Source organism: Camelus bactrianus, chromosome 13 (assembly GCF_048773025.1).
Source record: "Camelus bactrianus isolate YW-2024 breed Bactrian camel chromosome 13, ASM4877302v1, whole genome shotgun sequence".
NCBI classification, from domain to species: Eukaryota; Metazoa; Chordata; class Mammalia; order Artiodactyla; family Camelidae; genus Camelus; species Camelus bactrianus.
The window spans coordinates 12,783,291-12,811,093 of NC_133551.1; the positions used below are offsets into that span (position 1 = coordinate 12,783,291).

General features: G+C 42.2%; 1 long non-coding RNA gene across 1 annotated transcript in view; it reads left to right on the forward strand.

The window, feature by feature from the left end:
* The first annotated feature begins 4,487 nt into the window (after nt 1-4,487).
* The window catches only part of LOC123619255 (uncharacterized), a 56,506-nt gene continuing 33,190 nt past the window's right edge, over nt 4,488-27,803 (forward strand). The window contains exon 1 of the long non-coding RNA XR_006727805.2: nt 4,488-4,636. This is a non-coding gene — a long non-coding RNA (uncharacterized LOC123619255). The remainder of the gene's footprint in view (nt 4,637-27,803) is intronic.

The following is a 27,803-nucleotide window of genomic DNA, read 5'->3' on the forward strand; positions in this document are numbered from 1 at the left end:
ATTAGTGTATAAAGTATTTACATACCCTGCAGTGGGGAGCCCCCCACACTATATTATCCACGTCCCCTCTCAGGGCCCTCATTTTAACTCCTCTCCACAGCATTCCTGTGAGGCTGCCTCAAACATTCAGAAATTGGACTTGCAAATACAATTCCCTTCTTTTACGAGGCTTCAAGATGAGTGATGCACACTCAGCTCTCCTAGTTGACTTTCAGCTCCTGGCCAGACAGATACAGTTTAGGTAACATTCTCCCCTTTGGTTCACATCCGCAGGGTTTGCTGGGTATTAGACAGTGCCATTCTGTGGTTAAGGATAAGGTTATGCTCTGATTCCACTAGATGCAAGACAGTTTGCCACATTAATACGAAGATTAGAAACATCAGATTGAGTTTAGGAGCATCTAATTGAATAGCTGGGTTTTAAGAGCGCAGACTTTGGTTTCTGGCAGACCCATGTTCCAAGAGAGTCCCTGTTTTGCCACTTCACTATTTCTTAAACTTTCCACAAACATCTGTTTTCTATTCTGTAAAATGGAGATGCTAATAGCCCTTCTGATCTTAATAGCCCTAAGATTCAGCGAGACTGTGAGGATTTAAAGAGTTGATGCATATGAAGCGGCTGATACGCAGGAAGCCCTTTATAATTGGCCAGTGCAGTTGTTGTTTCCCATTTTGGTAGGAAATAGCATATTGCTTCAATTCATTCTTTTTCCTTCATTTCTCATAGAGTGTGAGACAGGAGCCTCAAGTAGGATTTGAGTGTTCAGAAGTGTTAAAAGTGAAATTTAATAATAAGCATAAAAAGGATGTTTATCTTAGGCCATGACATATGAGCGTACAATGAAATCCCTTTTCATTGTTCAGATTGGCAAAGATTTTTCACAGATCCAGTGATGGGTATGAAGAAACAGGCTCTCTCAGACACTGTTACTGGTGTAAACTGGGTACCATTCTGACAGGCAGTCTGGTGATACGTATAAAAAATGTAAAACATATATCTTGTTTGACTCAGCAATTCTCCTAGAAATTTATCTGAGGAAAATAATCAGATAAATTTTCAGGAATATCCGTATTCATATTTCTTAGAATGTCATTACCAACTTTCTGCATTCAAAGCAAGTTCTGGTTTGAATAGAAAGCATGGCTTTTGGGGGCTGTCAGTGGCCCCACTCACTCGCTGTGGTTGGAACTCCCTCACCTTGTACTTGCTTTGAGTCTCACTGACTCCCACATACCGTGGGTTAGCTGGAGCTCTGCTCAGGCCGTCAAGAATGCTGTTTGTAGATGGAGCAGCAAAGGATGGCGGACACACTTGTATTTCACTTATAAAACACAAATTCAAAACTAACATTTTTAACAATTTCAAGAAAAGAATTCCAAGACAGCAACAGCCGGATATTAAACCATATTTAGGGCCCTTCTGAGTGCAGGGCTTGTGCAGTGACACAGGTCAGAGGCCCATAAGCTGGCCTTGGGTCTCAACAAACAGAATGAGACTCTAAAAAACCAAAAGTCAGGGTTATAGCTTGGTCGGAGAGTGCGTGCTTGGCTTCAATCCCCAGGAAGGAAAGCCACTGCTCAGAAGGAAAGAGGTTCCACAGAGAGCAATGATAATAATTACTGGAAAAAAGTAGAAACCATTTCAAATGTCTGCTCAGCAACTTATGACTCCTTAATCAAGACTATTAGACATGCTCAGTGGTAGAGTGCACGCCTAGCATGCACAGGGTCCTGGGCTGAATCCCCAGTACGTCCATTAAAATAAGTAAATAAATAAAATGTTTCATCAGAGATATGATGGGTCTCAAAGGCCTGGAATCTGGCATTTTCAGTTATGTGAGACCCTTTATGCTCAAGCTAGCATGAATTAGGCTTGGTCACTTGCAACCGAATTCCGACATAGCATCCTTTCAATTAATGTTGGTGACAGCGGATATCTCCACAGATACATCCAAACTGGTCACAGTGGATATCCCAGCCAGGGGAGGTTATGAAGAGATCTCTCATTTACAGTTTTGTGCTATTCTCTAGTGTTAGCATTTTTAAAACAGGTATTTCTTTTTTTTAACCAGCAAAAGCCGTAAAAGTGTTTCCACCTTGGGGAAGAAAAAAAAAGGCAGTGATGCTTAATCTCAGTATAATAGTTTCCCATACTGACAAAAAAGCAAACATCTTTCAGCAGGTCTGACGTGGATTGTTCTGTCCTAGAGCGAGTATTCCCATGCCAGCTTCTCTACAGAACGAGATGGCAACCACAGAATCACAGCTCACGCCTTTAACCGGCAATTTCACTGGTTGGTGCCGCGTTGTTATACTGCAAAAAACAGCCACGAGGAGGAGACGGATGATTCTGGCCTTACTAGTCACTTGGAGGGGAAATATTTAATTCTCAAGGAGGCAATCTTTTGCCTTACTGCGTTCGAACCTGTATGTGTGAACAGAAGGGGAAACTTTGGAGTTGAGGCAGTACTAAACTGGGGGGAGTGAGAAGGCAGAAAGGAGGGAAGTCAGGCAGCTGAGGAGGTCAGAGCAATCTCATGGAGAGCATTCAAAGCGGCCTGCAAAACCTGTTTTCACCCACCTGGGGTCCTGCTGGGTGCATTTGACGCATATCATTGGGCTGAGGCTCCAGTGGACACCAGCAGCGTCAGTGGGGTTGGAGGCCGGCATCCCCGTTTTCCCGGCGTTCTCCCCGAGGTGTGGTCAGTCGGCCTGGCTGCACCCCCGGGGGCTGTTCTCCAGCACAGCATCCCCTACACTTGCTAACCCGTCTGTCTGCAATCTCAGCCCTCCATCCCTTCCCTGCCTAGACGTCCCTCTCTGTCCCAAACCAGAATGTACACAGACCTCTTCCCCAACTGTTTAATCTAGGACAATTTGTTTCCGGTGTTCTCACAATGAAGCTCTGAACAGTTCCTTTCAGTCTGGCTTTGCTCTTTGCCGTACGTGTACGAAAGCAAAACTGTGATTGTTCATTTATAGTCAATAAGTCAGACTTTTTTTGGAACTATCTTTGACAGGGTAAAAATCTAAGGACACTGGCTGAGGTCAGGAAGGCAGGGGGACAAGAGGAACCCACATGAGGGGTCAGCAGGGAAAGGAATGAGGGGTGGGCCTCTGGAGGGCGACCCTGGCTACTGCACCTTGTCACTGCTGCTATCTTTGGGGACCATGTGGGTTGTCGCAGTGCGTGGAGGAGGCAAATATTATTTAGTTATTTGCTAAATACTTTTTTTTCTATTGAGTTATAGTCAGTTTACAACATTGTGACAATTTCCAGTGTAGAGCACAATTTTTCAGTTATACATGAACATACATATATTCATTGTAGCATTCTTTTGTTAAATACTTTTTCATATCAAGTGATACGAACATCAGATAAAATGTTCAAATGGAACAAAAGATGCCCCCATGAAGAGGAATCTTCCCTGTCGTCCTCATCGCTCCTCTTCTGTCCCCAGAGGCCACCGCCGCTGGGCTTCTGAGTCCTTCTGGACAGCCTGTGCCAGCTAAGCACGCCTGTTTGGTTCATCGCCTTGGCTTGACCTTGACTTTGACCTGTTAAGTGAGGGCCTAAATTGCAATTTGAAGATGACACTCAGCTCTGCACTTTCGCATTCTTTTCTTAAGCAAAGTAATGAAACATATGCCAGAGCTTGAAAGCCCTCACTCTGGGTACATGATTCACTTCTGTACCTGGTTTTCCACACCTTTTGTTGCATAAAGCTGAGCAGGTGACTGGAACATTCTCTTTCTGCAGCGTGCGATATTTCCAACTCACTGCAAAACAAAGTTCAAACTGCTAAAAAAGCTAGTTTTTAATTACCTTGAGATACAAGCTGCAAGGAGGCAGCCTGACAGTTTCCATCAATGAGCTCAGTAAACTGTGGAGACATGTGGCCAGATACGTCTTGTCGTTAATGTATACAGTGTGATCAGACACTGTCATAATTGTTTTATTACAGGATCATAACGCTTTAGAGTAACAGAAAAAGCAAGAGCCTTTGTTCGAAAGGTCAGCCAAGAAAACAAACTGAGCTCATCAAATAGAAAAGGGTGCAGAAAGAGTTGAATACTTGTAAGCAATTCTTCTGAAAATCAAGTGAGTAAAGACATTTACAATTGTGTTCAACTGAAATTAGGAGGTGGGCAGATGAGGTCCTGGTAGATTGCTCCACACTGGTGAAACATTCAAGTAAATAATAGCAATGATTTTCTAGTGTCTGTAATTAGCACTGGCTGGCAATATAAATTGGTTTTTTCAGATAACTGTGTATTTGACTAAATTTTCAAGATTGATGTTTTATAAATTTAAGCAATGGGATACATGTAATTCTAAAGTAACTGAGATATGTTTTCTCCATAAAGCAATAATAATGCCTTTCCCTTTAAAAAAAAAGTGCCTGTGTGTGTGTGTGCGTGTGCGTGTGCGTGTGAGCTTGTACACTCTGCCTGCTTTTCCTACAGATCATCACAGGGAGGGCTTTCAAGAGGATCTTTTTCTTGCTGTAGTGTCAGATCTTAAAATAAGATTTAAGGGCTGGAAAGTCTGATTGAGTGGGACTGAGATGTGATTTCCAGCAGTACCGCTCACCAGAGTGTGGAGAACAGAAAATACCGTTTCTGTGTGCTGGAGGTGAGACATTTCTGGACAGACATATTTTAATTCAGCCTTTTTCTTTTGAAATCAAATCTATGCTGTAGCTACTTTGAGATGTGTAGTTGCTTATTATGGCTAATGGATTGTTCATCCTCTTTGTCCTTGAGATAATCCTGAGGATGTGCATACAACTGAGATCAGGCTACCCATAAAAACCAATCAGCCTGGAGGTGGTCCATAAGGTGTTGAACATTCCCTGGAGCAGATGGGAAAGATGTTTAGTCAAGGGTTGGAGGGTTGGGTGTAACAAACAGGCTAAGTGAAAGGGATAATTTCATTTCGGGTGAACCTCTGTGACTTATCTTGTATCCAAAGACAGATCGGAATGGCCCCAGAGCTCTGACTGCCGGGTACCGCCCCCCCACCGCTTACCCTGCGTACGTCGGCAGCCTCTGACTCTGCCAGCACCATTGCCCGAATCTGCGAATGACTCAAAAGACAGTTCCTCAGGTTTATGAAGATGTATGAAGTGAGTCATTCACAAATGAATATACATGTGAGGAAATGACAGAATTCTGCTAAATATGTTTATATTTGAGCAACTGATACATCTGAGGGTGAGGGAGAAAGGGACGTGTGTAAGTTTACACAAATGACTGTTAAAAAGATAACTGTCACAATGTTTACTGATGAGGTATCTATTTATCTTAACTCTGTGGAAGTTAAATGGAAAAAACAAAAAACAAAAAACAGATCGTGGATTACAGCCTAAGCGGTTTGGGGCCTGAATCTAATATACAACTTGTGGCAAATGGAGGGACGGGAGGGTAGGCCCAGGTAGCCAAGAGTCCTCTGAGGAGATAAGGTTGTGAGGCCTTTGACAACAGCAATAAAGCCTCACTTAGCTTTCTACAGTGAGGTGCAGGGTGGAGAGGTGGGGGAGGTGGCTGTCTGGGGCTTGCAGGGCTGGGTGCTGGCGCCGGAGGCGAGGGACCACAGATGCAAGCTGCGGCCACGGAGCGGGAAAGCGCTGGGGGTGGGGCCGGCTGAGGGCCTGGAGCCCTGCATCGTGGCTCCCGCTTTGTCCTTTGTTCCTGGCCCTGGGCTGTGCTCTTCAGCTGCTCTGCTTAGTTTATGGCAAACATTCCAGGAGCACTTTTCATTTTAGCTACTTGCCGTCTTAACTCTAACAGCCTGGAGCAAGTTGCCAAACAAATGTAGCCTCTTCTGTGGGCCTGGCGGCTCTTACCTGTGTTTGCAGAGTGGCTGGCCGTTTGGCAGTGCACGGCGGCCCGTGACCATGTGCTCGGGGAGGTGTTAAACTGGAAGGGGGAATATTTCAAGTCATTCCTTAAGTAATCGAATTGAAGTGTTGTGCTGCTCAAGTAGCCTGGGATGGAAATCTCTGAGTGAAAAGTTGGATCCTGGTTTTTCTTGAAGATGCAATGGAGCCCTGGGGTATCTGGTTTTCAAGCTTTCTCTATTTGTTAATTTTGGAAATGGACTTTTCACAGTTTTATTTCTCTTTTGTGTTAAGCCTTTGGTCTTGTCCCCACGTGCAATGCTGGCTGGAAAAGTTGGGATTGTGCTTTTTGCCTTGATTCTAGTTAATAGGCCCAGAGGCGAAGCCACAGTGGACACAGCCATTAAGAACCTTAAATAAATGCATTTGTTTTATGGTGTAATCAGTGTCCCTGACATGGTAACAAACAAGAAAGAGCAGGGTACCATGCGAAGCATCCTGCAGATAGTCAGGCGTTCACAAGCCCTGGATCTCAGTTAAGAGGCCTGGAAAGAAAAAGATCTAGCTTTTAAAAAATATCCTAAATGGATTTTTTTAAAGCAAAGAAATATAACTTTTAGAGAAGGACAGCACACAGATTCCCTGAAATTTAGATCTGCTGTTCAAGTCTTTCTTTAGGGTTTCCGAGAGTTTGTGCTAGTTTTGAAGGTCAGTGTCTCACAGGAAGACCCCATGGCTTGTGGTCTCTGCGTAGAGATGCTCAAAAGCGGCCCAGCTTTAGAGTTCCCGGGCCCAGGGAGAGTAGAATAACCTTGATTGATCTCATTGCAGTAGTTATCTTTGTCGTTATGGAATAACGTTTATCAGCTGTGGAACCTCCCTGGTGTTTGCCATGACTCAGTCCCAGCGATGCTGCTGCTAATATTTTTCTTCGGATACATTTGGCATGAGGTGTCCAGGTTCTAGGGCTCGGAGGGCAGCCCACAGTGGAGACATGGGCACACTCCTCACTCTGGTGGGGGGCCAGCCTGACTTGATTCATTTGATTCAGGGCAGCGGGGAGTTGCTGTCTTGGAGGACCTGCACCTGCATCTGGGAAGGATCACACACGCTGTTATGAAGCCATGACAGCTCCTCTGCGAGCAGGCTGGGCAAGGATTCCTTTTATGCGCTTTACCAACTATGGAAGAGTTGCTCCAATTCATTCTTCCCCGGTGGAGCCAGGGACTTCGGGAGAAGCCTGTCAAATCGGGCAAAGACCGGGCTTCTTGTCATTACATGCCAATTTCAGATACTGCGCATTTAGTGGACCCCTCATTACAACCTGAGCTAATTTTTAAACTGTCACTTTCCCCATTTGTTTTTTTGACTGTGTCAACCAAATGCTGCTGTCCAGTTTACTTACCCAGCAGCTCGTACTACAGGCTTCACGATGCTGGCATTGAGCTCAGGACGGTTGCCTTCCAATCCTCAGATCGGCATCTCAAAAGGAAAGTCTTTTCTCCCTTATAGTGCAGCTTCCGGTAGCCCGGGGCAGGCACCCCCTGCGGCGCCCAGATCATGCAACAGAGCCTGGCGTCGCCGTTTTCAGGGACGGGCCCTCACCAGCTCTCTCTTGCTTTCTGTTTCGGCGGCTCTGCTTAGAACATTTCCCCATAGAAAACGCAAAGCTGCCTCCTGCCCCCTCCACCTTTTGCCCCAGTACCACTTTCTGGAGCTACAGATACATGTCCCCCCCCCCCCCCCGTTAAATTAGCATTTAAAAATAGTAAACAGAGTTTTCTCGTTCTCCCGAAATGTCTCTTTTCCAGGCAAAACTTACATCACTCATTCATTCAAAAAATGTTTACTGAGGAGAAACCTGAGCCAACGCTGGGTTAGACGCAGGGGATGATGTAAGGGAGATGCAGACCACCATTTCTCATCCACTTTGCTTGCAGAACTGTCAGTCCACACCCACCACCTTCTTCTAGATAAACTGTCCTATTGTTTGTTCCTAGTTTGTGAGCTTGAGGGCTGAGACCACGACGTCACCGGGATACCCATGAAGCTGCGAGAAGACACATAGGAGGAGGCTCAATAGATGCTTCCTGCCTGTCCTCCACTCCTCTACGAATGAGGCCCCTAGGCCTGGGTGGCCTCACACCGCTTGGGCTGCCGCTGCCGCTGCGTGTGGGCTCACAGCCCTGGGTCCACACAGGCTGCTGTAAGGCTCTGTCTGACCCAGTGTCTCATTTAAACTGCCCAACAAGCCTGAGAGGTAGATACCATTCTGCCCAAGGAGAGATAAGCAAGTAAAAATGGTGGGGCCACAGGTGTGCTCCAGTTCTACGTTCGGGACTTTGAAATGTAGGGACCCCAGCCCCTGGTTTCCCACCACCTTCTAATGTTGTATCTGAGTCTTTGAGGCTGGCGTAGAACCATACCATTATCTTTATGAAATTATATCTTACTTTTGGCCTAAACTTCTAGCCCGCTGAGTCCTTCTGGATTCTTAAACACAGCTATTTTATCATTTTGGCGAGTCCTTTCAGTCTGTGTCCTTGTTACTAATATGCTAAGGCTAGAATGTACTGATGAGACCTGCTGATAGTCCAAAGATGGGAAGCTGTGTCATCTAAGAGTCCTTGCTCCGGGATGACGTCGACCCACTCATCAGTACGTTTTGGGTACATTCTTTCAACTGTTCTATTGTGTGGGCCACATTTTCCCATTTTGACCATAAAGATAACATGAAAGTCTTTGCCAAACTAAAGTGTGTTTTGTCTTAAATCAGATGTTTTTCTATACGAGTTATGTTGTTTTCTGTAGAGAAACGTACAACATTTTGTTTTTTATTTGCTCTCCCAGGGAACACGATCTGGTTCACTCTCCAGTTTAATGAATATACTAATGAACGGTGTTTTTGAAAGAAGATCTTTTTCCTTTCCTTCCTGCCTCCACATATTTCTATTTACTGTAGGTTTTAAAATATGGGGGGAAACGTGTGCTTAAAATAAAATGAAAAACCTTGACGCAAAATGATGTTTTTGCCAACAGAAACACACGTTTAATGTATACATGCAGCAGTTTAACACCTGATTAAAAAATGTATGAAGAAACTCTGCCATTCAGGAGCTGAATTATAGGATTTGCCTCTCTTTTTCTCTTGCCGTGGGCAATCTAGTCTAATTACAAAACTTGCCTTTCATTCTGTTTAGTGTTTCTCAGCTATGCATGAAAAAAGTTAATCAAAAAATAAAATGAAAACCTGTGATGGCTAATCAAAGTCCCAGAGAATTCTCTGCTGTTGCCTCACTCGTCTTTGGGGATGAACTCCACGATGTTACCTTTAGCGCATCATCTGATGTACTGTGAACAAAACCATGCTTTTCCCATCTTCAGTCTCAGAGATGGGTAATGTCTCCACGAAGAGCAGATAGAGAAAAGCAGTTTACACCCTTCCTTGTCCTCTAGAGTATTTTGCGGGGGAGGAAGATAACTCTTTTTCCTTCTACCCATCATAAGCTCATTGGCTGGGGCCCAGTACATCAGACTCACGAAGAAGAAACAAATGAGGTTATTAGCATGTGCATCATGCGTTCCCAGGGGAGCGCTCAGTGATGAGCAGCTCAAAGGGGTGGGTAGAACTTGGGCTTATGTAGCCTCTTAACAAACCAGAAGTCCATTTTTCAAGGAGTGACAAGATACAGGAAAAGGACTTGGAGTTTGTAGGGGGGCACGTTGTGGTGGAACTAACTGAAGAAAAGTTAGTAAAATTTGCTATGTGGATTCCTTTGGTGTCTTCTTTGGGCTGATAAAGGTCTAGAGTTGTCTTTGCTAAAGGCTGTCTTTCCTGGTAGAGAGGGGAGGGGGGCACAAATTTTTATCAGGCTTTTAGGCAAAGAGTGGGAGGGCAGAGAGCTTTTCTTTTCTTTTTTTTTAAATTGAATTATAGTCAGCTTACAATGTGTGTCAATTTCTGGTGCACAGCATAATAGCTCAGTCATATATATATGTACACATATTCCTTTTCATATTCTGTTTCATTAAAGGTTACTACAAGGTATTGAGTATAGTTCCTTGTGCTGTACAGGAGAAACCTGTTGTTTATCTATTTTGTATGTACTAGTTAGTATCTGCAAATCTCAGACTCCCAATTTATCCCTCCATCTCCCCCCTTCCACCCTGGTAACCACAAGTTTGTTTTCTATGTCTGTGAGTCTGTTCTTGTTTTTTAAGTAAGTTCATTTGTCTTTTTTTTAGATTCCACTTATGAGTGATATTATGTGGTATTTTTCTGTCTCTTTCTGGCTTACTTCGCTTAGAATGATGATCTCTAGGTCCACCCATGTTGCTGCAAATGATACTACTTTATTCTTTTTTATGGCTGAGTTGTATTTCATTGTGTAAATATACCACAGCTTCTTTATCCAGTCATCTGTCAATGGACATTTAGGTTGCTTCCATGTCTTGGCTATTGTAAATGTAAATGGTGCTGCTGTGAACACTGGGGTGCAGGTGTCTTCGAATTAAAGTTCCCTGGATATATCAGAGGGTTTTTCTTGTCTGTTTTTTCTCAGTTGCCTTCAGCTCAAAGTGATTCTTATTCCATAGAGATATATGTTGGGGTGGCATATTCTGCTACCCTTCACTTTGAGAGAACGCTGGATTAAAAGGGTTATGGGGTCTTGGCCTGTCCTCTCTCTGGCTCCCTTGTCTGGAATGTAGACCCGAATGTCAACCACTAGAACAAGTGGCTGTGCGGGTTTTTCCGCAAGGGCTAAGATGTCATCTCAGTTCATTTCAAATCCTCTATGTGACAACATGGCTGCAAACCAGAAACGATGTGACAAAGTTAGTGCCTTTAACAAATATCGTTATTTAAGCCTGATAACATCATAGACCACTTTGCTGTTCGGGAGGCAGAAGGGAAGGTCCAGGAGCGGGTGGGAGACTGGTGAGCACGTCTGAGAGTCCTCCTGTTGTTCTGATGAGTTCGTGGCCATGGTGGTGGGTTGATGATAGACAAAAACACCATGTTGTGATACAAGTTTGTGGCATTTTTAGCTGAGCTAGTCACACAGAAAGAGACTTCTGGATGGTGTGCATCCGTTGCTCCTGTGGCCTAAATAACCCTCTGAATCTCAGCTGTTTGAAGTGAGTGCTGTTGAGAAGCAACAGATGCTGCTTGTCCTCCATGCTGAGCAGAGAAATTTGGAAATACATGCTGAAAGAGAAAACATAGCTTCCTCTGGCAAATTATCTCCAAGAAGGAACAACTTCCTGGGACAGTGATAATGGGTGCTAAAACCTCACTGAGAAAAATAATTCAGTCACCCAAACCTGGGCTTCGATCTGTTGCAGCTGGCCCAGTAGAGTGACGAGGGACTGTCAGCCTGCCTTGGAGAGCAGCGTCATGCTTGGGAACCACACGGAGGTGGCCTCCCTTCACTGATGCTTAATGTGACAAGAGTCCCAGGGTCTTTCAGAGTGCACCATTCACATAACACAGCATTGTGCACATCTCATGAATTTTTTTTAATGCTTTTTAAACTTGCTTTCATAACAACCTGAATAAATGGATAATATGTTAGAGTCTATTGAGGAAATCTGTGAATGCTTTCTCAATAACAGCCATGTGACCGAAGTCGTATGTACGTGGACCTTCTGTAAACCTTGAAGGCCAGTTACTTCAAGGTGGTAAACCTGTAACCCTCCTCCTTTAATGTCCTGGCTGGGACAAATTTTGCATTCCAAAACGTAGTCAGAAACTGACTCAACAACTGGGAAGCCAGTTCCCCGACAGTTCCAGCTTTGATTATTTCAAGGTCATCTCTATGATGTAAGCAATAATCAGAAATGTCAGGTCTTCCAGAACAACCAACAGCATGGAGTGGAAGTGCAATAATGCAGCCAGGAAGATACTATTATCCCACATGCAACTTGAAGAAACAGCTTCAGAGAGATTAAGTGACTTTCCCAAGGTCACTAAGCCAGTAAAGAGCAGAGTTAAAACTGAGACACAAGACTGTCTCCTGCGGATCTGTCTCTGCTGAGTGCTCCGTGTTCTTACCTGGACCTTTGTCTTTTTCCCTCAGCTGTTTCTTCTTCTTGGAATGAATACCCTTCTTGCTTATCTTGGTCTGTATGGCTTTAAGTTCATTCTTTAAGCCCAACCCCAGGCTAGCAGTTTTAGGAAGACTTCCAGGGACATGCTGATCCACGGGTCTCCCCCGAGTGTAACCTCATGCCCTTCCTGCCACGCTGCTCACTTAGCACTCACTGACATCTCTGGCGTGGTCTTCGTGGCCGTGGATACCTCCCATCTGTCGTGGATCATATTTCAGTGTGACGCTTCTTCTTTCTTCTCTTTCTCTCTCTCATTTGTAAATTTGGAAGATCTTAGGAAAAATAATTAAAGCATAGAAAAGTACCATGTATCCAAACTACCCCAAATTAGCAAAATTTTCCATTTAAAATTATTGGCTTCAAACGCTTTTCTTTAAATAAAGAAATAGCACCTTACCGGTCAAGTTGGAGTTCACATTATACACTTTCCAATCCCTTTCACCTCCTCCCTCTCCAGAGGCAACCACTAATCTGGATTTCGTTCCCAAACACTATGTCTAGGTTTTTAATTTGTTTGTTACACATCTTATACTTGTAATCAGTACATAATGTCATTTAGTAATTTTTTGGCAAGAGAACATAGTGTCAATACTACATATATCTTTTGAAAACTCAATTTTTTCACTTGATATTTTAAAAAAATTTGTCATATTGATGCATTTAAATCTAATTTATTCATTTAAATTGTGGCATTCCATGTCATGTGCATACATGTCCTACTTACCCAGTCCTCATTTTATGGACATTAGGATCCTTATGGAACTTTTCAGCTATGAAAGCTGTGAACCTTTCTCAGTGGATTGGCTCCTTCTTTGCTATTAGACACCAGGGTTTCTGACTGAGGGACCGTGGATTATGCTTCTTAGCATGTAGTGCTGTGACCACAACTCAGCAGGCGTTCAGTAAGTGTTTGCTGAATGAGTTGGTGAAAATATTTGGGGAGAAGTGAAGGTGTTCAACGTTGAGCAGGTGAATATGATTAAAAGCGGGTAGAGGGTGACTTCAAGGAAGTTAGTCGAAGTGACATTTTTTACTTGTGTTTACGGTGATGGAAAAGGAGGGTAATAAAAAGCTACTTGAAATGATACTGAGAAGAGCATGGGTAACCTGGTAAATTCTTTGTCATGATAGTCAGTTTGGTAAGAGCCTGGTTCACAGGAAAAGTGAAAAACGAGTGACAAAACCACAAGTGAAAGGACTTCTAAATGTGCTTCAGGTTATCTGGCCACTCGGCGCCGACGTATGGCCGGACTGCCAAAGTCCTATGCCCGCTTCCAACTAGCTCATCTCCGTGACTGTCCTTGGGGAACCCTAATTACCCTTGAGTGTTTGACCTTTCATGTGTCCACATAAACATTTTCTCCACCTGGCTTCATGGAGACGTGGCAGCTGTGCTTGACAGAGAGAACATTTTTCTTGAGAAATGTCGAAGGCCACGGGCTACTTCCTGTTTGGTATCTCCCCTCCTGACTCTTTTGCAGTTTTGTTGCTTTCTGAATGTAGTCCAGATGGATCACATCCAGGAATCAGGAGAGAGGTGTGAGGTCGGGAGGAAGGGGTTGTCGCAGGGAAAGGATGAGTTTATGCGTGGGAAACCTTAGGACAACGTCTGCCACGTAGCCAGGCCCAAGTAGCTGTTACTTATTGCTCTCCTACATTTCTTACAGCAGAAAGGAAGGGTAGGTCTTCCACAGGCTTTATTCTAAGTCACTCAGGATGTGCACAGAGCCCTTCACGTCTCTTCAGCCTGAGACAGGAATTTGTTCTGAAGATTCTGGTGGATGGAGGTGAAGGGTCTCCACAACGGGAAGACGTGGACTCCAAAGACGCTCCACCCATCAGGAGCATCAAGAGAGCGAGAAGAGGCAGCAGGGTTCAGCACTGACTGGATAATTAGAGTGAGACTGTGTGAGGCTTATTACTTCACATGTAGCTTCTCACGATGTTGGATACAATCTGACAGCTACGGGAACAGTCTTGCCTGTTCATCCATTTGCTCAGTGACCTACTGATTCATCATTCATCGAACGGTCCCAGGCACTTGAGCTCCATCAATGAACAAACAGGAGAAGATCCCTGCCCTCCCATGACTTACACTCTAGCTGGGAAGACAGAAAATAAGCACTAAATATATTATTAAGTAAATTATATAGAACACTGGAAGGTGATGACTGCTATGGGAAAAGAAAAGGTAGACTGAGGTCAGGGGGTCAGGGGTGCCTGATCTGGGCAGGACAGTCAAGGCAGGACTCACTGGAAAGGTGAAAACTGAGCAAAGACGTGAAGGAGGAGAGGGAATTGGCCACCCAGACACCTGCGGGCAGAAGAAGACCTACCCCAAGGCCATGGCTGTCACGTCTGAGGTAAGAGGGCCCGTGTGACTGGGCCGGAGTGAGCGAGGAGGGGAGCGGTAGGAGGCGAAATCAGAGGGGTCACTGAGGCAAGATGGCATAAGGCCTGTCAGCCACTGTGAAAACGTTGGTGATCCAGCGGAGGGCTTGAGTTAGTGTTTCAGTTTTTAATTTTTATTTATTTTTTATTTTTTTAATTGAAGTGTAGTCAGTTTACAATGTTGTGTCAATTTCTGGTGAACAGCATAATGTTTCAGTCATCCATATACATACACATATTCCTTTTCATATTCTTTTTTATTATAGGTTACTACAAGATATTGAATATAGTTCCCTGTGCTACACAGAAGGAACTTGTTGTTTATCTATTTTGTATATATTAGTTAGTATCTGCAAATCTTGAACTCCCATTTTATCTCATCCCACCCCCTTTTCCCCCAAGTAACCATAAGTTTGTTCTCCATGTCTGTAAATCTGTTTCTGTTTTGTAAATAAGTTCATTTGTGTCTTTTTTTTCTTTTTAAGATTTCACATACAAGTTATATAGTATTCTACGATACCATATGAATGGTGTGGTATTCATTTAGAATGATGATCTCCAGGTCTATCCATGTTGCTGCAAATGGTATTATTTTATTCTTTTTTGTGGCTAAGTAGTATTCCATTGGAGTTAATGTTTTAAGAGGCCACTCTGACTTCCGTGCTGAGAACAGATTCTGAGGGCAAAAATAGAGGCAGGGAGGACTGTTAGGAAGCTATGACAGCTCCAGGAGAGAGATGGTCATAGAGATAAGAAGTCATTCAATTCTGATATGTCTTAAATCTACAGCTAATATCCTAGTGGATTAGAGGTAGGGTGTGAGAGAAATAAAGGGACCAAGAATGCCCCAAAGACTTTTTTGACAGATGGAGTTTCCATGAACTGAACTGGTTGGATTAGGTTTGGGTATGAACATCAGGAATTCTTTTTTTTAGAGGTCTGTTAGCTGTCTGGATATACAAGTCTGGATTTCAGGAAATAGGTCATAGCTGGAGATATGAAGTTTTTTGCCATATATATAGATGGAACTTAAAGCAATGAGATTGGATAAGATCACCAGAAGAATGAATGCACATAGAAAAAAGGACCAACAACTCAGTGCTGGGTGGGAATTCAACATTTGGGGGTCCCAGTGAAGAAAAGAAACCAGCAAAAAGAAACTGAGAGGGAGTGACCAGTGATGCAGGTAAAGGGTGAGTCATAGGCGCCCAGTGGAGAAGGTGTGTATCAAGGAGGGGTGATCAAAAATGCTAATGACACATCAAGTAAGATAAGGAGTAACCGCTGACTGCGAGTTTTAACTCTGTGAAAGTTGTTGGTAACCTTGATGAGAGCAGCTTCGCTGGACGTATGGGAGTGAAAGCCTATTTGGGGTGGGTAAAGGGAGATGGAAGGGAATGGATTGGAGACAGCAAGTAGACTGGTGGCTAAGACGAGTATCCTAATGGGATTTGACACCTATCTCCTCAAGTACTCCTCCGTTGGCCCACTGATATGCCCAAAGTACCAAAGTTAGAATTTCCTTGCTTCCCTATAAGAGAACCTTTGTATCCAACCACTGAAAATGTAAATACTGTGAAAGTCATCAAGCATCGTGGTATGGATTTGTCTATTTGCACTGGATTCCTGGAGTGACAGTGCAATTGTAGAATTACAGAGCTGTAAGGGATTTTAGACATGACACAGTCCAACCCCTGTTAACAAAGGAATATGTGGGGAAAGTGACTTGCTCTAGGTCGTGTACGGGTGGATGACGGAGCTGATGGTAGAATCCAGGGCTTCTGTTGTGGTGCCTTTTCAACTGTTCAGTATTTTCTCTTGGATTTGACTCAAATGTATGTAGGACAAATAAAGATTGGAGGAGGTGTCTGTTAAGTGAAAGAAAGAAAGAGTGAATGAACTAAGAGATGAGGGAAGACAAGAGAATATTTGCCTTGTATGGGAAAGCAGTTGAGGGTCCAGAAGGCTGACGATTGGAGATTTGCTCAAAGATACAAGAGAGGAAAGTCAAGGTGTGAAACTATAAAAGCTGAGGGTAAAAATAAGTGGGAACTGCAGATCGCATTGTGAGTGGTTTTTACCCTGAAAGCATCAGGGATGTTTAAAAATTGTTTTAAAAGTAAAGGCAAACAGTTAATGAGGGTTAATGGAAGGGACTGATGATGGAGAAGCTCTTTGCTAACGGGAGTTGGAATGATGGCAATTTTTTTTGTATCCTCACTGACAACTACTGACTTGGTGGCAGCAGGTTTACAACTCCCTGAAAATAACCAGATACAAGAGGTTTCAACTTGCTGGAACTCTTATTATATGCTTGAATGACTCCTGGAACAAAAGAAAGCTGTGCATGATTGTTTAGGAAGGCATAAGATAAACAAAGCATATGTTTCCCAATGTCTACTGACTGTAATCTGATAGTCGTGTTGCACTGGTCTGCTCATTTTGAGGTTATGTGATGAAGATGACTTTAGTGGTTCAGTACATAAATAAATGATGTTAAGACTCCACTTTAACTCACACCCCTCAATTTTTCATACATATTTGCTGTTTTTCTTTCAGAAAGGAAAATGCGCATTACTTGTTCTCTTGGAAACATTCCACGTGCTTTTTTTTAAAAATGCTTTTCCTTTCTCTTTTGTAAGATCCGCCTCACGCTGCATAAATAGAAATGTCCCTGAGATTCACTTGATTTCATGGATGGCAGAGTACTCATTTCAGATATCTTTGGGAGAACCAGATAAAATAGCTACACTGTGCTGCATTACCTGATTCAGTGTGGGGGGCGGTGGAGAACGAGACGGCTGGGGAAATTGTAACGGGAAACTCAAGCTAGTTTTCACTTTAAGTTCAACGCCTTGAATCCAGTGGAGTTGAGGGTAGTCAAGAGTTATTACTATCTGATTTGACTGTTCACTGTTCCAAGTGAGATAAGTGAGTTGTGCCTCTGTTTTGCTGGTAGTAAGGACAATGCTCCTATCACCTCGGTGCTAAATGGCAGTCCTTGAGCAGTGTCAGCAGAGAACGGGCTGGAGAAGGTGACTTGCTCTGTCTTTCTTGCAACCACTACTTTGTCAGGGGGAAGGCATATTGGTGAAGCAGTTGGGGCAATCTCACACCTCTGTTTATCGGGCTGCAGCTATCCTTGGGAGGGAAAAGAGCCATCCATTTCCAAAGCTGCCAATCTGGTAACCCCAGCCACCACCAAAAGCCACTTCAATTTATTTCTTCAGTTCCTCACACTTTACAGACAGTTTATTGTAAAGATGTATTAGCCAGTAAGATGTCTTTAGGATAAATTGCACTCAACTTCGGGAAGAGATGGTAACTTCTGCACAGGTGCTGATGGTGTTTTAGGTAGAAGAAGGAAGCATTAGTGGTACCACGCGGGGTGCGTCTTACCTGCATCTCCACCGTTCTTTTTATTTCTATTAGCATGAAGTTTTCATCTCTCATTTACTCTTGTTCTGACTAGCTTTCTTCCCTTCATATTTACCTTTGTTTCTGTTTATTTAACTCCTTTTTTAAAAATTGAAGTTTAGTCAGTTACAATGTGTCAGTTTCTGGTGTAACGCACAATACCCAGTCATGCGTATACACACATATATTCGTTTTCACATCTCTTTCATTAAAGGTTATTACAAGATATTGAATATAATTTCCTGTGCTCTACAGAAGAAATTTGTTTTTTAATGTATTTTTATGTGCTTACTTACTCTTGCTCTGCTTTTGTTTTTATTTTTATTTTTTTGTTCCTGTTCCCCTTGTGTTTGCCATGCACAAGGAAGAGGCAGGTGTTTATATAGCGCCACTGGATCTTTCCCTCTCTGTTCCAGCATAAACGGGGGGGCTAGCATCCCAGAGCTAGGACATAACACTTGATCTTACTAGCGAGGATTAGCTGATTTCCCGTGGCTTCAAGTTGCTTACATAGAGTTCCAGGGGAAACTGAGGAGGGCCAGTTTCCCTTGGCAGCCAACCCTAATCTTGAGGCCAAGAGGAAAGTGACAGTATTTAGTCCCTTTTCCTCTGCAAGCACAGGAATCATTCATGCTAAGTCTTACTATTTTAAGTTTAAATGAGCCCTTGACAGTATTCTAGGCACAGGCAGTGTTCTGACGTCCGAGTGAGCCATATTATCTCCAGCTTAGACTGTTACTAGTGTAAGAAATTCAGGGATGAGAATGAGTTTGGCCATTTCTTAAGAACTATGGATAACATGGTTCATAGCCAACTTCTCTTTTTTTGCCAAGTGGAACAAAGTAAAATTGGGGGGAGAAAAGATCTTGGCAAACAATTTTGAGTCTGCTACTTTAAAAACAATGTGGATAAATTAAAAAATGACACAAATATGTTCAGTTGAATGCTGAGCAGCAATAATATGTCAAGCCTGCAATCACCAAATGGAAACATAGGCTTGCCCCTTATTTATGTGCATAGTTTGAGGTTTGAAATTCTGAAGCATTTTACAATCTATTGGGAAATGGTACATGTTTTCTTTTAGAAGACCCCAAAATAGGCTATATTCGGGTTTTTTTTTTATTTAGATTTTCTTTAGGTTCTTAGAGATATTCTGAAGAATTTTGTTTCTACTATTAATTGTTTCTTCCTTATGCCACTGAATACGCTTACTAGACTTAGAAATTGTCCAAGGGCTACATCGCATGTCATGACACTGGAATCCGTTCACTAGTTTATCCCTTGGGACTCCAAAACACCATCTGGTGGAGATTAGTTTCTTTAATGCCCTGTAAATGAGTCTCAACTCTAGGATTTATGCCCCCTGCATGGACCCTTTCCTTAACTTTGCTCCACCATTGACGTCTCCTGGTCTTTCAGGCCTCTGTTCAGTATTTGCTGTCTCCAGTCGCTCCAAAGTCGTGTCCTCTGGATTGATATTTTCAGTCATGAAAGTCTCAGTTCAAGGCCTCCTCCCCTCAGCTTTCTCTCCTCTTTTCTGTGAATAATTACAGCATTTCATGTTTGCTACATCCATTAAATAAAATCACATATGTCCTTATATTTTTGCTGAATTGTTTTCTATTCCCTCTATGATAAAAACAAACAAATCTCAAAGGCCAAAATGATGTCTTGTAAGATGTCTATCAGACACTCCACCCCATAGTTCTGATTTCATACTAATTTGCTGTTCAAAGAACATTTAGTGAGTCAATGAATAAACTGGCTACCATTCTGTAAACAAATCTCTGCCCAGAATTGTGACGTGGTACCAAGATACCTTTCTTTCTTCTAAATTTCTCCTAATTTTTTCCCCATATGTTTGGTTCTTTTTTCTTTCCCTCTTTCCTCTTTTTGATTCATGATATTAATTTTTGACACATTATTGTGATTTGAGTAAGAATCCAAAGCATGTGAGAAGAAAAGTATTCAACATCTTTTATTCATTTAATGCAATATTTTCCGCCCTGGATTTTAAAAGCTTCAGTGAATAAATGTAAATTCTATCTAAAAAACAATCAAGAAATCAAAGACCATTTAAGTGAGCCTGCCATGATTTAAGAATTAAAAATACTCATCTTGGTTAGTGATGCTGAGATGAGAAAGAAGAATAGGAAAGGTTCTGAAAAGTTACTTGGTTTGGTACAAAAAGCACACGTTTTAGAAAGTAGTGGGAAAAAGTGAATCACATTTGTAACATTCTGTAACAATTCAAGGCACTATATTGGGTATTTCACATCAACAGATCAACCTTCTGATGAAGGTGCAATTAATCCTCTTCTATAAGCCGTGAAACTGAAGCTCACAGATTTGAGCAGTTTGCCTAGGGTCATGGCTAATAAGTAGCAGGAATGAGATTTCAACCTGTTTGATCCCAAATAACCGTGCTTATTTTACTGTCTTACAGTCAGAACTAAATCATCATTTCTATGGGAGTCAGCTGGGCACAGGCTGATTCCAGTCTCCCAGACTTACTAACTTATACCTGTTTAGCCTGATGGATTTCTCTGCATCTGGATACTGAAGAAGAAGAGTAGTAGCTTTTAATCATGTGTATTTAATACTCTGTGTGCTCCAACAGAGGGAGCTCCTAAAAATTCTCGTTTTCTTTGATAGGTAGCTTGTGTATATATATTTTTTATTGAAGTATATAGTCCTAAAAAATTCTGCTATCATGTCCAGAATCAGAAAATTGAAGAAGTGAAATAAGCCAGAGAGAGAAAGAAAAATACCATATGATATCACTCATACGTGGAATCTAAAAAAAAAAAAAAAAAGACAAATGAACCTATTTGCAAAACAGTCACAGACTCTCAGAACAAACTTATGGTTTTGGGGGGAGGGGGTAGGAGGGGATAAACTGGGAGTTAGAGATGTGCAGATACTAACTGGTATATATAGAATAGATAAACAATAAGTTCATACTGTACAGCACAGGGAACTATATTTGATACCTTGTAGTAACTTAAAGTGAAAAGGAATATGAAAACAAATACACATATGTTCATGTATGACTGAAGCACTGTACTGTGCACCAGAAATTGACACAACACTGTAAACTGACTACACTTCAATTAAAAAAAATACATACAAAAAAAAAACATTAAAGAAATTATGTTAGAATAATTCCCAGTGGTCTCCCCAACAGCGAAAGACAAAAGATGGCATGTAAATTTCTACCTTCCCCGGTAGTGCCTCTGCCTAGAGTTGGGTATTTGTTACAGAAAAGAACTCTCTTCCTCTGGTTTCTGCCACCTTAAGTCATAATTGCTATGGAAGTGACACAAGACATATTAGTGACCTCCCTTAGAGAATCTTTTTTCCATGAATGGCTGAGAGCTCACAGTGAGGTCATCATCCATGAATATGCACAGGAACACTTTCCTAAGGTTAGGGAACAGTATAAATTAAACATGATACAGACTTTGGAGAAATCAAATTAAGGTTTCAGTGCTCCGCTGGGAGCATTAGATAATCCCTGCTTGGGCCTCCCTAACATTCGTTCACTTCCTGATTTTATGTGTAATCTGATAAATCCTTGATTGGAAAGTTCTTAGCCGGCCCCACTCTGTGGAACTCTTCTCTGCGAGTCTAGGGAAATCAAAAAAGAGGACCATGTCTGTGGTTCTGGATGCTCCGGCTACCTGTTGAAATTCTGATTTAGTCAAAATGTCAGTCTGTTTGGGGGCTCCACTTATTTTGTTTAGGGTTTTACTCAGTTCTGTGCAAAAACAGAGGCGCCATCATGGACTTGGTTCTGAGATGTCCTAGAGGGGATGGGGAGGAATATATTTTTTCTGTTTTCATGTTACGCTTCAGTTTCTTATCTGCAAATAGAGGTACTTAGACAACACAAGTAGTTCTTAACATTTTGGGGGCCAGAACCTCTTTTTAGAAGCTGATGGAAGCTATAGATACTCTTCTCAGAAAAACGCGCATACCTGCAATTTCAGGGGGTTGACGTGCCACCTAAAGGACTCCCAGGAGCCCAAGAACCCTGGTTGGGGAGTCCCTGGACTAAATGACCGCTTGGGTTCCTTCTATTTAAGATATTCTATTATTTCACATTTTCTATGATTTGGGTGATTGTCATGTTGCTAGTAAGACTAGGATATGAACTGCATAGGTGGACATGACTTTTGTAGCTGTAAATGACAAAATGCCATCTGATAGTTTCCTTTTTTTTTTTTTTAAAGTCTTTCTGAACCTTGTCTGTTCTTTAGAATCACCTGGGGAGCTTTTAAAAATGCCAATGCCTGGCCACACCCTTAATCACTTAAATCAGAATCTTGGGGGAAGGGGGTGGGGTGGGTGGTGGATCCCAGTCACAGGTTTATTAAAGGTCCTCAGGTGGTTTCTTTGTGCAGCCGGGGTGAAAGTCAGTGCGCTGGCAGGACTGAAGCATCTTCAGAAGTTTCAGTTACTGAGACTAAAAACCACCACCTGAAAATGAAAGGACATTTCAGTCTTTCAAATGGCTGGTATTGAACACTGTATTTCCAGCTCAAAACTAGAGTTTGAGAATGCGTGTGTGTAACTGTGCCTCCCAATGTGTCATGCTTTTGGGTAGCTGGCTGAGTGTTCCTCATTCTGAATGGCCTTCCTGGTCCTGAGTACAATGTGGCCAGGGCGGTATTAGGACACGGCCTGCTCGGCCACAAGCACACATCAGGAAAAATTTGTTTTCAACATAAGAACAATTACTATTGTCATGTTCCAAATGGTGTGCAAATTGTTTTATTATAAACTCACTGTTGGTCCCTATTTAACTGGGAAATCATTTGCTCTAAATTTATCTAATTCTCTCTGCATGGCATTGACATTTGCTGGCAATGCCAGACTTGCTTCGCTTCTCAGAAAAAGATTCCATGGAGAATAGGCAATGCTCTCATCTAACTGATTAATAATCTCCAGAGGATCTTTGAAGCCTTCTCACATATTAACACCTCCTGCTCTCTTGCTAATTTTGACTTTTCACTGAACTCAGAGACACAAACAATGGTTTTCTTGAAGCATAGCAGTAAAAGCTTTCTTCATCAGACCAGCTCTCCAAAGAAAGAATGCTCATTGCCAAAGCTTGTAGATGAGAAATGAGATGTGTAATGAAAAGTTGTTTGTTTTCAAGAGTTTTACAAGTCAATTTGGGTTACTTCATCGGCCCAGTTTTATCTCCATACTAGGTGACCATTGCATGTTTTCAGTTTGAAAAAATGTCCATCATTGCTTTCCGTGGCATCTGTACTATATTCAAGGCACCCTGCAATTTAATGCAGACAAAGACTTTCCAAGTCACATGGTTATTTGAGTCACAGGAGTCCATTAAGAGTAAACAGAGACAACCCGCCTTATAGTGACTTCTCCCTTTATAGGTTTTGCAATCTTCCTACCAAGCTTTGGTGTTTGAAGATGGTATTTTGAAAATTGGATTTAACTACTTGAAAACCTATATATCACATTTTCAGCAGCCAGTTGGTACCTGAAAGGACCTCCCTTGCTCATGACGTATCTGTTTACTGCTACCTTCAGGATAAGGTTAAACTTCTTCAGGAGGATGTCTTGCTTAACAGACATTCTTTTGTAATGGTCTTTAGAAATGCCATTCAAATCCAGAGCTAAGGGAAAAGCCAGGCATGAATTCTGCGTCATTAAGTGGCACAATCTGAATGTAAATGTCATGGCACCAGTGAAGGCTCCAGATCTTGACAGTGACCATGGCTAACACGAAAGTTGCCCCCGAGAAAAGGGCACCCATTAATAATGACTATTCTAAACAAATAAACGGAAACACCTGGGAAATCTTTGCTTTAGCCGTGGTATTTTTGACCACAGAGGGCAATGGCATAAGTGTGTATGAGTAATTATTTCCTATGTATGTTGCATTTTACAAAAATGGCTAAAATTTATGTTGCCTCATCGTGATCGAAACTAGAAGTAACTAAATAATTAAAACAAAAGGCAAGCTGGTCCAACACTGACATGCCAGGGGGCTCCCTTTTGAATGGTATTGTTCACCAGAAAACAAAACACTGGCTCTACTTCGGACTTTGGTTCCAGCACAGTGCTTAGTAGGCTGTTAACGTTACACACAGGCAGAATAAAATGAGTGTCAAGGAACCTGTAATGTATATTTGAGCATAAGAACCAAATTTTGAGTAGAAAATCATATGTACTTTCTTTTCTTTTAAAATCTATAAAATTTATATCAAACCTCACATTTTATTAAAAGCTTTCATGATTAAATTATTGTCCCCTCTACTTAGACTGCTTTTAATATTTCCTTCTTCATGTAACTATGGCAACAGCTTTGGCACCTACACCTCCGGTCCTGGTCTCTCATTCCACAATGGGTCACTTTGCTCTGCATCATTTATGACGAAAACATTTTAGGGCACAGGAGGCCTTGGAATGGGGTTGTGCTCCTTATGTCCTTTCTGTTACAGGCTGAGTTGTGTCCCCCTGAAGTCCGTATGTTGAAATCCTAACCCCTAGTTCCTCAGAATGTGGCTGTATTTAGAGTTAGGGTCTTTAAAGAGGTAGTTGAGTTCAAATGAGGTCATTAGGGTGGACCCTAACCCAGTGTGACTGGTGTCCTTATAAGAAGGGGAAATTTAGACACAGACACGCACAGATGAAAGACCCTGTGAAGACACAGGTCGAAAATGACTATCCGCAAGCTAAGAGAGAGGCCTCAGACAAAACCAGCTCGACAACGCCTTGATCTTGGATGCTCAGCCTCCAGGACTGTGAGAAAACACGTTTCTGTTATTGAAGCTACCCGGTTTGTGGTACTTTCTTACGACAACTTAGCAGACTAACACAACTCCCTTGATTTTCTAGATTGTTACTCTTTGTTGCCAAATATTGTTAGCCTGTGAAAGTTTGAAATCTATCCTAAGCTTCACGTGACGCGCCAAGTTCGCGTGCTTTCTCTGCTTCCCTCAGACCACTCATCAATCTGACCACGTGATTCCCCCCAGATGACCTCCTGCTCTGTCATCGGTAGTTGTGAATTTCCTAGTTTTCGCAACATACAGGAGATCTCTCAGGAAGTCCCTATACATCAGAAGCAGTTTCTTATCCTCGTTTTAGCTAAGTCATCTCTGAGAGGAAGATTTCCCATCTATGGCGTGTGTCTGCATCATTTAATGGAACTTGGGGAGAAAACACCAGTGGATCCAGATTCATTTAGACTGTGAATATATGTAGATTGCACATTATTTTTTTCTGCCTTATCAGCCTGTCCATTCTAATACTCCATAGGAATGTAGAAATACAAAGATACAGAAATGAAAATGATGAAAACTTTGTGTTTGGCATGAGATTGGGTGTCCGCTGAGGTTCAGTTTTAGGGTGGGGGGAGTGAGGTTCAGCCTGGAGAAGAAGGCAGCTATCCAGATGCTAGGAAATGCTGAGGACGCCCAAGGAGACCTCTTTGCCTTCCAAGGTGCCCCTCCCCTCACAGCCGGGGCTCGGAAAGCTATTGCTGGAGAATCTATGTTTTGTGTCAAGAAAATGTTCAATCATTAGGAACTTTTAAAAAATTCCAAATTCTGCCTAGAGGAGCTGAGCTGTATTTGGCCCTAAGTTGGGGTTATCTTTGGTCTGACACGTTGGAAAAACCAAGGGAACCATCTTTTCCTTTGTATGGTGTCGGGGGCTACTTGAGATCGTTGCCTAATCAGAGCTGAGAAACAGCAGCTCCCTGGGGATTCGGATGTGCGTGCTGCTTGGCCCTAGTGTGCCATGGAGCTAAAGGGCAAGTGTGGCGATGGCCCTGTCACGCCCTGTGCATCGAGTAAATTCTAAAGGCTTCACGTGAGGGCAGTGGGCGAACAGCGCCGTGCAATCACGCTTGACGAGAAATCCTACCGCAGTGTACGATCATGAGTGAGATGGCTCCTTACAGGGTCGTGGAAGCCTGAGACTTGTCCTGTTCCTGTAGAAGGAATGCGCATGTGCAGATGTATTCCTTGTCATCCCATTCGCCATAAAGCGCTGTTCATGAGCACTTCTGATATACTGATAATGATGACCCTGAGGCATGACAAAATTCTTAAATGCTTTTGAAACTTCAAAGAGAATAAATTGTATTTCTCATGATCCAAATTTATTTCAATCACAGTGTAATTCTCTGGAAAGTGGTAATCTGTGTACAGTGTGACACGTATGTTCAACATGGCAAATGAAAAAGTAGGTGCTTTGGACTCAAACGGCTTGATTTATGTCACAGCTCCTCAGTGATTTCAGAAGAGTTATGTGACATCACTCACCCTTGGTCTTGGCATCTGAAAAATGGGCCTCACAATACCTGCCTTGCAGTGAGGTGAGGACTAAATGATATAAAATACATTGGACTGTGCTTGCCACGTATCAGTGTTTGAAAATGTTTAATTCCACGGTCCAACACGGTAATCAAAACACACTCTTTGCTGACCATGTCAGATAAAGAATTCACTGTGTGTGTAAACAGGTTTAGGGACTTGGAAAAAGATGATAGTAAGAATGGTAGGAGAGTGTGTCCCTCGTAGGTGGGGCTGCTTTTCACCTGGGCTTGTTTTCAGGGTGCTGGCTGCTTGTGGCTTTAATTTGCAGGCTTATTTTCTTGAGGATGATGAATTTTTATTTAAATTTGGTGAATTTCCTTTGAGCTCCTTTTAAGTCATCTGAACACAGGAAACACTTTTTCATGCTTTTAGAGTTTTTCTGATTGACTTTGTTCTCCAAAAAGGACTGATTTTAATATTCTAAGTGATAAAAAGTGCCTTGACACGATTGAAGCAATTTAATTAGTAAATCCGGAAATTATAAAGGATGGGAAATCACACCCTCCATGCTTTTAATAAAACAGAGTAGTGAAACTTCTGATAGGTGCATACGGTGTGTTGGAAGAATTCTGTACCACACACATGGAGAGAAATAAAGAAACTGAGAGAAATTTGCAAGAGACCTACTGAGGGGATTACATGACCAGGCAATTATGTGATCAGCATACCTCACACCTCATGGATCGAAAGTTCCGAGGCCGGTGTAACTGACGTGAAGTACATGCTAAGCATTTAATGATGCAAAATAATTAAAACCACACATGGACATTCAACATATTAAATTGGAAAAAGGGGCTTGTATAATCGTGAGGCAGTCTAATTTTTTAATTAGTTGACCTCAGAGTCTCTTTTTCCTGGAGTAAGTAATATACAAAGGATCATTTAATGTAGCTAATGGGGTTTTTAGTGTCACGCTGTCCATCTCGTGATGGTGGCGTGTGGCTGATTTCTAGTCAGTTTCCTATGAGAACTCTCCTATAGTATGTCATCACTAAACAGGGAACATTGTTGTAACTGCTAGGCATAAACATAATAACATGTTCAACTGTAAAACTATCTACAGTATATAAATACTGATGCTGCACTCAAAAGCACCATCATTTTTTACTGCCTTGGTAATGGAGTGTTCCAGAGAGACATGTATGTGGATGATTAGTGATTGGTGGATTCTGTGCTGGTATCTTCAGACTGTTTAAGAGCAACCTTGATCACTGGCAGTTGAAGGAATCGAAGAGCCGCTGATTCCTCTTTAGAAAGCAGATTATAGGGTTAAACTCTGATACTGTTTCATCCTACGTCATAAGTGATAATAAGGAATGTCAACAAGTACACTTCAAATGTGGTAGATAAAATCAGGGCATTTTTATAGGAATTATAATGTAATTTTTGCTCATAATAGTTAACAAATCATCAGGGCAACTGGGTAATCTGCATCTTTCTTCAATGTTATTTTAATGATATTTTAATTCAAGTGAACTGTAGTTGTCAATAACATTTTTGAATATTTAAGTGTAGTCGTTGGCTAGGTAAGTGTCAGAGAAACCTGGCAATTTGCTTTGTTTTCACATATGGAATGACCAGTTGGAAGCTAAAAAGTTTAACCAGAGGAAATTAAGCACGTGAATCAGGTTAAGAGTCAGAAGACGATCACACTAATAAGATGCTCAGTTCTAAGCCA